The sequence below is a fragment of the Lates calcarifer genome, unplaced genomic scaffold, assembly GCF_001640805.2.
Source record: "Lates calcarifer isolate ASB-BC8 unplaced genomic scaffold, TLL_Latcal_v3 _unitig_4509_quiver_412, whole genome shotgun sequence".
NCBI lineage: Eukaryota > Metazoa > Chordata > Actinopteri > Centropomidae > Lates > Lates calcarifer.
The window spans coordinates 210251-223432 of record NW_026116942.1 but is presented as its reverse complement, the minus strand read 5'-3'; the positions used below and the strand labels follow the sequence as shown (position 1 = coordinate 223432).

General features: G+C 41.5%; 1 protein-coding gene across 7 annotated transcripts in view; it reads right to left on the bottom strand.

Moving 5' to 3' along the window:
* Nucleotides 1–12608, bottom strand: part of amot (angiomotin) — a 47944-nt gene extending 35336 nt beyond the window's left edge. For 3 of the 7 annotated variants that reach the window (XM_018700873.2, XM_018700875.2, XM_018700872.2), the window contains exon 1: nt 12234–12608. The gene's annotated coding sequence lies outside the window, so the exon portion shown is untranslated. Of the gene's footprint in view, nt 1–611; nt 744–12233 lie in introns of those variants that run through there. The other 4 variants (XM_018700876.2, XM_018700878.2, XM_051068402.1 and 1 more) reach the window with 3 other exon arrangements.
* Between the last annotated feature and the right edge of the window lie 574 nt (nt 12609–13182).

Sequence of the window (13182 nt, the reverse complement as noted above, 5' to 3'; positions counted from 1 at the left end):
TGCCTTATTTTCCATGCACTACTCACACAAGCTATAGTTGAAGACTGTAGTTAATCATCTTAGATTATTAATTTATGAATTTAAATTTAATTGGGAGAATGTGACTCTTGAAATTGACATGACATAATCTGCTAGAGAGAAGACCTATCACTCTATTAACCAGTGAAAGTGATGGTTATCAGCTGGAACAAGAAGCTGCTATCTGAGTGTTTTATACACAAAGCCCTGATAGTAAGAAAGAGATGTTGACTTTTACCAAGAAGTTCATTTTGCCGAGTCAGCTGAGAATACTGTTTGTCAGTCTTACGTTGCCTTACTTCCCTTTTCCTCACTGCCACACTCTTTGGTCATCACTCATTTAATCATTGACTTACTGTTTGGCTATTATTGTACATTCTAGAGTTCCATTTTAGACTTCTCTAAAATCTACCAGACACTCTGACTGAAACATTTTATCTGCTCCTGAAAAAGATTCAGTTTATGAACTGGAATTCTTTAAGCCCAAAGGTGTTTAGTGAATGTCCTCAAGTTTGTGCTGGGAAAGAACAATTTCGCAGGCCAGCATCAAAGTACCACATTTATCACTAACAAAGTTTCTTAAATGCCCCTACCTGTGTGGCTTCCTCAGACAATCCCTGTATCTTCTAAAAATCTTCTGGAAACCTAGGAGGTAATCCAGCGTTTGTCTGATTCACCGTATGCCTGTTTCACTAACATCTACCTGCTTTGTGCAGGTTTGAGGTGGGGCACCTCTATTTCCACCTACCCACCCCCCTCCAAGGTGGGGCTGGGAGGAGACAGGTGGATCTGGCAACCGTTCAATACTGAGCCACTCCCTCATACCTGTGTGCAAGTGTAACTGCCTTACTGGCATTTACTCTTCCAATCATCAATGAGATAAATACTTGAGACTATAACTTCCACTTTCACTGCTTGTGACAACAAAGGACGGACTGCTGGGTACAGTTTTTCTTCTTCATCTTTGTGATTATAAAAGATAAAAAAAAAGAGGCAGAAAATAACCTTCCGCTCAGCTATTTCACACTGCAGAGGAATACCTTAAGCAGATATTCTCCGCGCTACTTTTTCATTACAGACAATATGCGTAGTAAGGAAGACATTCTGTGCCCAAGCACAGTCCAGTTCAACAAAAGGAAGTATCAGGTTTCTGTGTGTTGTAGCAGAGTAACACACAGGAGACATGAAGAAACCAAAAAGATGTGAGTCAACAGCAGTGTCTAGACTCATGCTTGACACAGCCACCAAATCTTAACATGATGACAGACAGTGAATTCATGAGACATGAAAACATTCAAACTGAAAAACACAGGATAGAAAATAATATGACTTGCAGCTCCTGTCATCTGTCATCTGGACACATACAGTAATCACAGCTATCATGTTGGAGTTTTAAGTGACCCTTTAAGTGACTTTTGGAGAAGTGACCTTGTCGCATTAACAACACCGTCACATGCAGTCAGTATTGAAATTGTAACAGCCAGTTGCTCCATTCCTTGCTTTTATTTGCTACTTCTTAAAAATGTCTTTTCTGTCTAATTCTGTCTTACATGATAAGTACAGAGTCACAGGAATATTTTCAGTGTTTGATGTTTGATACACAGGAACTGAACTTCATTCACTGAGCCCTGCAGCAAAACATCTAAAATGGAAATATGTTGAGATTTTAACTTGCAGAATGAAAACTGTTCTTTGTGGCAACAAACCACATTTGGAACAGACATTACTGTATTAATAATCATGTTGACAATTTCAGCCAGATACAGAGATACAAACATAATAACCAGGAATGCTGAATCAAAATGTCACTTAATGGCTATCTAACCTGGTGAAAGTATAATTATACAAAAATGTATTCAACAAGGAAAGAATACCAAACATCCTGCTTTGCATTCAATCCCTGGGAGGTGCCAGTACTTCCACAGTTTTCTACTTTTTGATTGCAAAGTCACAGGTGCTTAAAGGCCACACAGACGGTCACAGCTAAGGGAATTCACTCCAAGTGCCATTCAAACCAGCAATCTATCCGTCACATACTCACTCACTTATGCCTCACCTACAGGCTATTTGTGCCCTTACAATGACACTCCGACCCTGCTCCGAAACAGAACATTTCTCTGATCAATATCCTCTTTGTTTAATGTCCTCCGGTTCCTTTTTGTTTATTCCCTCTTTTCAGTGAACAAAAATATATTCTAGTCCCTCCATCTTGATCTTGCTCAGGATGCACTGAGCCAACATTTTCTCTCCAAATACTTCAACTGCCAACCAAGTTGTTGACTGAACAACTGTTCACTCATTTTCAATTTGTCAACTTCAGTTAAACTGACTCGCTGCTGTATAATTAGTACTAATGGACTAATCACAAAAGAAAAAACTGTTCAGCACTAGTCCATGTAACTTAAGATTTTAAAGTAGTGGTCATCCATGTTTTTCTATTGAAACGGCATATCCGTTGTAATGGATTAATATGTTGTCAGTGTAATGAGAGCTTTCTATGATGACAGTGGTTCAGACACATGGGTTTAATTTCAAACCCAGACCCAGTTATCTTTGATCCTGTAACTTCCTTTACAGCTGAGAGCCATCAACCTTTGACAACCATCAGTACACCAATTGCAGCCACAACCCCCCTCTGAGAACCGATCACCCTTACACATTTAAGCCCGCAGTGAACTTGGATTTCATTATTCAGACAACACACAAACAGATGGAACACAGGACCTGGAACATGTGGCCTGGACTCCCTGCAATTTGAATAGAATAAAAATGACAAAGAACTTAAAATGAACTATAAAATGTACAGAAGAGTAAGAAAGTGAAGGAAAAACCTGAATAAATGAGTGGAGAAATATAACAAATACAGATGCTTCCACACAGGTGCACTGTATGGTACAATTAATTAACATCCAGTCATGCTCTGTGACATGTATAAAAATAAGTAAGTAATTCTTTCGTCACATTCTATCTAACCTTTAAATGGCAATCCACTGATATGTTGATCATTTGTCTTGCTGCTTCTCAGAGGTAATAGTGATTTCATCTGTCTAGTAGGTCTTGCACACCATTTACAAAGTTGAGTCAAAGCCCTGCTGCTAATTTATTCACTCACTATAGCATTGTCTGTTTGTTTTGTTTGTAGTATTGTCACAATGTAGTGTGAGTAATAAATGTGTGGGTAATTGAAGTGAACTTGTTTGTGCTTTCTTGTGTTCTATCACTTAAGCTTAAAATATAAGATTAGGAAGATGGGCAACAGTGCCTGTGCAGTAGATGGTCAGCCCCTTCAACCTCTATAAAACAGGATGGATCTCATTAAAATTTCTCATTATTTGTAGAACAGACAAATGAAAACAGTGATAATGATTTTATATAATTAACAAAAACACAACTATTTTCAACAACTAATAGCAGGTACTAGCACATAGATAAATGCTTTGTGAGTCAGAGTCATTTTCACATCTGCAGGAGGGATAATAGGCCATATGCTGGATATGTGTATAGACTACTTTTAGAATGAGAGGCTGATTTCTTTAATCTGAATTTAGAGTTCTCTCCATTTCATTCTAGTGCCAGCAGTTGCAGCTGAACATTTGCATCATTCTCGTTTCCGGCGCTGACGCGAGTGGCAGTCATTTCTGGAGCTCCGTGTGTGCCTTGCTCTTTTTTTCACTGTTTTCTCTTTATTTACTCTTTATTTTTGCACTTTTTCTAATCTGCGTGATACTGTGTTATTCAATCCTATGTATATGGATTTTTTCACACCAAGACACGTTTATTTGAGGGATTTACTTCTTTCTCTGAAAAGGTCCCGGGCCAGGGTTCCCCATTTACCTGATGAGGTGAGGAGGCCGTATCGTGGCTGCAGAGCCAGCGCAAAGCTAAAGGCTAAGCGTCTGGCGAAGAAGTGGCGATTTAAGCCTACAGTACCTTCTGTGATCATGGGTAATGTGAACTCACTACCGAATAAGATCGACAAACTGGCTGCACTGGTGAAAAACATCAAGACCTACAGAGAGTGCAGTCTGTTGTGCCTCTCTGAAACATGGCTCACAACTAGCATCCCGGATGCTAACGTGGAGCTACCCGGTTTCAATACAGTCAGAGCGGTTAGAGACACGAAAGCCTGTGGGAAGCGGAATGGTGGAGGTCCTGCTATATATGTAAACACAAGATGGTGTAACCCTGGGCATATGAACATCAAAATCTCATTGGACATTGGACAAGACACTACCTGCTTTCTATGTTGTTGACTGCACTACTGACTACATCACCTTCTGTATGGACACTGTTGTTCCAGTTAAAACTGTGTGCTGCTATGCAAACAACAAGCCCTGGATCACAAGTGACATCAAGGGCCTTCTGAATCAGAAGAAGAAGGCCCTTAAAGATGTTGATCAGCAGGAGCTCAAGCGCGTGCAGAGGGAACTCAGAGTCCAGCTCAGAGAGGCGAAGGAGCAATACAGAAGGAAGCTGGAGCAGAAGTTGCAGAATAAACAGCATGAAGGAGGTGTGGGATGGGCTGAAGATCATCACTGGCTGCAGCTCAAAGAGGGGTGCCACCATTGAGGGAGATGTTGCGAGAGTGAACCAGTTGAACAACTTCTTGCCCCCCCCCCTCCCATAATCACAGCAGCTCAGGTGTGTGGAGAGCTGAGGATGCTTCGCCCCAGCAAAGCAGCGGGTCCATGGAGCAGCTGCTGCTACACCACCTGATGCCACGGGTGCACCACGCTCTCGACCCTCTGCAGTTCACATGCCAGAAGAGGGTGGCGCCATCACTTACATGTTACACCGATCCCTCCATCACATGGACAGAGGCAGCGGTGCTGTGAGAATTACATTCTTGAACTTCTCTACCACCTTTAACACGATCCAACCGCTGCTCCTCAGAGACGAGCTGACAGAGATGGGAGCAGCCTACCTGACTGGCAGACCCCAGTTTGTGCGACTGGATGACTGCAGGTCAGACACCGTGGTTAAATGGACTGTACTTATATAGCACTTTTCTAGTCTTTTTCGACCACTCAAAGCGCTTTACACTACAAATCACATTCACCCCATTCACACACATTCATACAACACATGTTCTATATATATATATGTGCTTTCTAAACACATGATGTGACACACATCGGAGGCAATTTGGGGTTCAAGGATACTTCTCAAGGATACTTCGGCATGCAGACTGGAGGAGCCGGGAATCGAATTGGTGGGCGACTGCTCTACCTCCTGAGCCACAGCCGCCCCCACAAGTGCCACAAGGGACCACGCTCTCTCTGGTCCTGTTCACCCTGTACACGTTGGACTTCAAGTACAACTCAGAGTTATGCCACGTGCAAAAGTGGGCTGTATCAGGGGTGGACAGGAGGAGTAGTACAGGAAACTGATCCAGGACTTTGTCACATGGTGCAATCCCAACCACCTGCACCTCAACACCACCAAGACCAGGGAGATGGTGGTGGACTTCAGGAGGCCCAGGCCTCACCCGGAACCTGTGTGCATTAAGGGTGACTGTGTGGAGTTTGGACAGCCTGATATCTGTGGCAGAGCGACGGATGATGAGCAGGCTCCTGTCGATCATGGACAATCCACTACATCCACTGCACAGCATCATCTCCAGACAGAGGAGCAGCTTCAGTGACAGGCTGCTGTCACTGTCCTGCTCCACTGACAGACTGAGGAGATCGTTCCTCCCCTACGCCATGCGGCTCTTTAATTCCACGAGGGGGGGGCGTTAATGTCAACTGCTCTGATGGACTACACGCTACATACATACACACACACACTGTACACCATGCACCTTAAATATGGCATTCTGTTTGCACTGGACTTTGTACTGGACTTGAAGTTTTTTCACTGTGCTTTTTATTAGCAGTGTTTTTATTATTCTTCTCAGTATTTATTGCATGCCTTCAGCCTTTCATCTTAAGTCTGTTGATGCTGCTGGAACTGTGAATTTCCCGTGCAGATTAATAAAGTATCTATCTAACAATCTATCTCTATCTATGGTAAGTTTGTGGGCATCCTGATTATGTTATTAGTTATTAGTTATTAATGACAGTTTGGAAGAATTCCCAAAGACAAAACTATCAATAGTTATGCAGTTTTCAATATTTATGGCTGACTAAGTCTCTCAGTCTCAAGTCTCCTCAGCATTTTGGTATGAGGTCAAGTTCAGTCCTGAGGCAGTCAAGGCTCAGACAAGTCCTCATTTTCTTTTCCACTTTGTGTGTTGTGGACAATGAACAGGTTCTGCTTTGTTTGCACTGTACTCAGGGCTGTAGCGGATGCTAACATGCTGACATGCAACAAAGGTTAATGTGGTTATGTGGTATGTGACCCCCAAGAAACCAATGGGAAAAGAAAACATAAAGAAACAAAATCATTTAATTCAATTCAATTCAGTTTTATTTATATAGTGCCATATCACAACAAAAGTCATCTCAAGGCACTTTTCATATTGAGCAGGTCTAGACCATACTCTTTAAAATAGGCATTTACAGAGAGAGACCCAACAAATCCCACCATGAGCAGCACTAGGAGACAGTGGCAAACCTGGAGCAGAACTGGACTCAGGGTGGGCAGCCATCTGCCTAGATGTTATTTCCCTGATTTATGTGCACTATGAGCTGAGGAGGTGGACTGACAACTTATTATGTTAAACACAATAAAAGCTCCATTAAGTGTTAAAAAGTTCTCTAAAACCAAAGATGGATAGATGTCGACTCCAAACATCTGACAGTCAGGACAAATATATCAGCATTTCTTTAAACACCTGAAATGTGGCGACAGTGGCTCTGCTGCTGATGACAAGGAAGCTAGTCTTGGCCAGAGCAGTAGAAACTCTCCTGCAAGTTTGTTAATTAGTACTGATTGGCAGTTATTATTAACAAGTGGTGCAGCGGTTAGCACTGTCGTCTCACAGCAAGAAGGTTCTGAGTTCGAGCCCTAATTCTCTCTGAGCTTTTCTGTGTGAAGTTTCCATGTTCTCCCTGTCCCTGTGTGGGTTCTCCTCAGGTTCTCCAGCTTCCTCCCACAGTCCAAACACATGCAGGTTAACTGATGATTGTAGGTAGGTGTGAATGTGAGTGTGAATGGTTGTTTGTCTATATAAGTTAGCCCTCTGATACCCACCACTTGTTCAATGTCAGCTGGGTTTGGCTCCAGGCCACCCCACCCCACCCCCACGACCCTTAAGAATAAGTGGTATAGATAATGAATACATATTATTAACAAACTGTCCAATTTCCATCTGTACAAAAAAAGGGGAAGCAAAGGGAAACATGAGCCACAGTTGGAGGATCCACAACGGATCATACAATTGGTCATACGACTGATTTCACCAATCACCTGAAAGCTCTGAGCATGCAGCTTCAAGAGACAGACTAGCTTCCAAGCAACATGCTGAATTCAATCAGAATGATCAAAAACAAAATAACTGCCTTGTATATACCTAACAGAGACTGGATTGCATAGGACTGTATCGGTTGCTTAACATATTATATATGGTAGGACAACAAATTAGTGAGCAGATTTGCTTAATGGTTAGGGTGGATTTGGTGTCTCATGGTAAGTGGCTGCTCTGTTGACTTTGTCCTGCCAATGTGGTTCTCATGGAAAGAAAATGGTGAGAATAAGTTTTGGTACTGTGCTTTCAGTTCTTTCCACATGCACACTCATGTAAAAAAGTTGCAAAATGCTTACTTATTAGTATAGATATTATTATTACAAACAGACCTATACATGTTGATGAACCTCTTTCTCCCCACAAATACTAGTGGACTACACATAAACTGTATATCCCAGTAAAAAAGGGGAAACACATAACTTTTAAATGACTGATTATGCCTCATTTTAGGCGGTAATGCAGACACTACTTCCTACATCCATACCCTGTTAGTTGAGTACACACGTTGGGAGGTGTACTGTGAAAATCCTTGCAGCCTTCACTGGATTATGGAAATCTGAATGTTGTTGAAGCTTCTGCTGCCTGCTTTCCCACACAGTGGGTGTGGCATAACTTTCCTTGTCTTTCCATAAATTAGGCAGAGCCCTATTCTGAGATTTTATTCTTATGGTCTTTTAAATTGAAGAAATCAAACAGAAAAATCAGAAAATGCCATAAACTCCCATGAATTCCATTTCATAAATCTGTTTACAGTCCCATTCAAACTGAGAGATGATTTGAAAAGCTTTCCATTCACAACAACCTAAAAATGAACAGAGCAGATGACAGGAAGTTAAGAGAAATGGAGAGGGGGAGCAAGAAAACAACAGTGAGAGAGGCAGAGGCTGTAAGAAAGTGGTCAAAGTAGAACAAGAAGTGTTTATATCTCAGGGAAGCAGAGCAGTGAGAGGAATTTCTAGGCTCTGGGTCAAACCCAGTGGGCCTCTCAGTCTCTAATCTGTAGGGGGTTTTCATTCACACTCAAATATTTCCTACATGCAAATGGGAGACTCTTGAGGGGCCCCTGTGACCTCACAGATGGCAATAGCCTAGGTCATCACTAGGAAAAATTTCTGTAGCCTTACTAACTTGTCTACTTGTACTTCAGGCAGGTGCCAGTGAAGAAGTGCAGAACACAGCTGTCTACAAAAAATGGACAAACATGGCAAAAAAAAAAAAACTGCAGCAAACTCAAACAGAAATATGACATTATACAAAAGGTCTCAAACTGCTAGCCAACTGGCCAATTTCCAAAAGGAAAGTGGATGATGAAGATGATGATTAAGTGATTCAGAGCTAACTTGTAATGGTATGTTAGTGCATTCTGCCAGCTGTTGTTTTCTGGGCATTTGGTACCTTTTTTCTGTTGTTTATACCTTTGCACACTAAATGCTTATTGATTAGTGACTCTTACAGTGACTGTCAGTTATATGTTGGGCAGTTTTGATGCATATTGTCTACTCATAGACATTCTGTCTCGGCAAATGTAGTTTCTTGCAGGTTTCTTTGCAGGCGGTCGTGTAATCTGCAGGCCTCTCTCTCGCGGGTTGAGGAAAAATAACCTCTTATGTAACCTACTTAATGTTTTCTGGATAACTTTAGATAACTAAAACTGCCAAAAATCTTCCAAATAAAGCACGTGGTGGAAAGAGAACCAAGGAACATAGAAAATGAAGGTGCACGGCGAGTGGCTGTGTAGCTTGGAGCTGATTTCAGAGTTTTTATTCTCTTGAGGATAGTATCAGGTTTACAGGTGGAGTGAGGTGGTCTCAGCCAATCATGGTTCATTGTCCTCACTTTCTGTGTCTCAGCTGATCTCTTAATAAACTCTAAACTATTAATCTGGAATGCTTGCGAATATCACATATTCGCCTTCCACCATGATCAATTAAGACATTGTACAAGACGAGATATAACTTGGTGGCACTAATACTTAAAGAAAGACAATACATTAATACAAACATGAATCAAAACACATTACTTGCAAATTTTAAGACAATTAAGCTGATTAACTGCAAAAGAATAAATTGTGGTCATCATTAGTAATAAATCAGTGGCATTACAAGACATGAAGAATAATCATTTGATTCCAATACCTGAAAAACATTATGTCTAACTTCTTTAGATTAGCGTATACATGGTCAATAGCAACATTGTAGAAAATTCAGATTTTCACCAAATTACTTACAAGCATTTGATCAATAAAATGGTGTTCTTTACAAAATGGTCAGACAATTATTTCATATAGTTTCAAACATTAGAGGATTGTGTTATCAAGGTTATCCTGGAATGTAACGTAATTTACGAGCAGATCTCTGGTGCAGAGAAAGACAATGGAGGAGACAGGACCTGATTAGGTCTGTGGATCTGGCAGAGTCCAATCTGCATAGTTCTGTTTCAGGTTACTTCCTTGATGAAGTAACAGTTGAGGCAGATTGTCTCTTCTGAATGGGCCATTTGACCTTTGACCCTGGCTGGGAGGAAGAGTTCTGTATTTGTGTCTTATCACAGAATGTTGGGGAGGCAGAGGAGAGGATGGGGGTTCAGATCATAATTCTCAGTGACAGTACTTTTATCTCGGTGCAGTTCTAGGAATACATTCAGTCTTTTTCTATGAATTGTGTGATAGTCTGATCATAGGCGCTAGGCTAACTCAGGCTGATGCCAGATGTCACTACAGCAGACAGGATTAATTTTCAGAGTTAACTATCACACGTATCACAAAAGTTAACATTGTAACAGAGAGGCACAAAGGTGTTCCTCTCACATTAAGTCACAGCCTCCACTGGCAGTTTCACAAAGCAGCTTCAGCAAATGGTCAGACAGGTTTGTGATGTGATCTATGGCTACAACCCAGAGACCACACAACAGTCTTCACAGTGGAAGAGCTTACAGTCTCCAAGACAGAAGAGAGTGTGTCATCTTCATCTTTTTCTTTGACATTCATGGGGTTGTGCACCTGCTACTTCTGCCTCTTACCCAAAATGCATTCAAGCCAAAGGGCTGCTTTTTGATACAGCAAAATCCACTGGGCATTGTAGATGGGACTAGGCACTCTTACAGAACTGGACTTCCAGGTTGTGTTCCAAGCATGGAAAGAGCGCTGGGAGCAGTGTATCACTGCTTTAACATTGCAATGGCCCCAAGCCAATTTGAGTTTGAGCATTACACCCTTTATTTAATAAATTAATGGAACAATAACAATTTTTGTATTACAATTCTATCATTATAATAGAATTTAAATTGCTTATTGTGTAGATCTGGAGCGTATGACTTCAACCAGCTCTGTCTGACTGGAAAAATATCAAAACAAATTATAACATTTTCCTAAACCCAAGGTATGTACTGTGAGATGTTTGTTTCACTGTGTGGTGGATCCAAGTAATAGCAGGTCACACTGTGTCTTGCAGTTTGAACCCATGGTGGTGCTGCTGTCTCACAGTTACCATGAATAAATACAGGTTCAATAGTGACTGAATGAATGTCTGTTTATTGTTTATTTTATAATGGTGCAGAATCTGGGTGTAAGGTTTAGTGCAGAGCAACATTGATGTAAATGATGCCACTGATATGAAGAGTTAGTTTTTGTGCAATATGTGAGTCACTTAAAAGCTGAGCTGGAGCGTGAGAATGAGAGCTAGTTCAGGTGACATGCACTGTGAATGGCACAATGGTGAAGATAAATCCAGGTAGCAGACCCAAGAAAAGTAAGAACAGATGAGTGAATCATATATAGTTACCTTAACCCTCAATTCTGCTGCCATAAACAAACAATTATTCATTGCCAAATGAAAAGCCAGAATGTACACTCTTCTGGAGAACTTTTTCAGGTGTTCTGGCTAGAGAAAAAGGAAGCAGTGCCATGACTTCCAAACGATGATGGATTGTCTAAAAGTGTTTCAGCTGAAGCTCAGGACAAATAAAACAAATGCTAAGATGTCACAATTGTCCATCCATACTTAGAGTGGTCTATAAGATTACAAGATAACAGCTCCCACAGCAAACAGCCAGTCAGGTGTAAGATTACATCACTAGCGCTAGTGGTAGCTCAGCTACACCCCACTGATAAAACTATTTGTAGCTGAGCTAAAACATGCAAAATCCCCAGTATTGCCCTCTAAGAATCAATCCTAACTTTGGCAGCAGTGAAATGCCTGAATACAAACTCTGTGTTTGAGGTCTGGTGCCACAAATTTCACCATCTGAAATTCCAAAATGACCATCAAAGTGTGTCCTTTCATCATCTAAAATGCCAATACAAGAATATTTTCCCACATTTTTGTATGTTCAATTTTAAAGAAACACAAAGCTCTAGAAGTTCCACGTCCAACCACACCAAGGACCCTTGCGTGGCCCCACACTGGAAAAATCTAAACTTGAAGCTGAGAAAGCAGCGAACAGGACTTCTGATAACACAAGAAGTCAAGGATACACCCACCCACACTTCCCATTATCCTAGATTCAGTTGCCGGTATTTGCTGAAAATACTTTAGTCATTAGACCACAGCACCCATCCAAGTATGAAAGCAGAGTGAATGACATGAGGGTTAGATAAAAAACACAGTCATTCTCTGGAACTGTAAACTACGTTTTGTTCTGGCTGCCTTCACGATACAAGAGAAAAATGACTGTAACATTCCTCCGGGACATCCGCTTGTAATCCTTCACATTTTCACTAGACGTGGAAACGCGAAAGTTGGGAGCTGGGCATACAATTCAGTTCAACTTTATTTTCTTAAGCGTAAGTTTGTAAACGCAGTTTTACCTTAGTGTAGAGCTTCTTCCATTTACTTTCACGGTCCCTCAACTCGATCGAACATCCTTTTCTGTTATTCTTCTTCTCTAGTGCGTACTGAAGCGACTCCTCTGGCTGAACTCAATCTCCCTCTACAATACTAAAACTTGCTGCCGCCGGTCAATCGTGGGTTTCGTAGCAGATATTAATCCTTTCTCTGGGAAGAGAAGATTGTTCGTGGCCACAAAGTCTTCGTCCTTCTCCGCAAATTTCATATTTAACCGTAAAAAAGGAAGCGACAGAGGGGAAGTGGCAGGAAGCTCCCCACTGCCTGGTCTGCAGTATAAGAGGAATGCCCCCTGCCCCCCTTCGTCCGTCCGCCTTCCTCCAGCTAATGCAACTGGAGGAAAGTTTTTTGGAGCAGGGAAATCCCTCCTCCTCTCTTCTTCGCTTGTGTGTGTTTACTTAATCGTATAAATGTTATTGTTATGAAACTGACGTACAACAGACTATAGAAGTAACAAATGGCCAACTACTAAGCTATATACGCGCGCGCGCGTGTGTGTGCGTGCGTGTGTGTGTGGAAATTCTGGTACATTCTCAACACAAATTGGCTAATTTAGGAGGCTAGCTTATGACTTGATTAAGAGAGCTCCTTCTAAGGCATAACGCCTGCAGATAAGATAGAACCTTTGGTACATGTTTGTTCTGACGGTTTTGAGCCCTTTGTCACAGCCACGAACTCAGAAAAACACAAATTTTGAGAGTAACGGAAAAAAGGAAAATAACAAAGGGCTTTTGTGAGCTCGAGCAGTGACTGTGGGCCCCACTGCTGCCTTTAGGTGCACTTAGAAATGTGGGAATTCCGACCGACAGCACACGTGCCAGTTGATTGATTGCTTTAAACTATTGTCAAAAGAATGCGAACATAAGGCAGCTGACTTGAATTTAGGGTAATTTTAATGCTTAAAGACAAGTA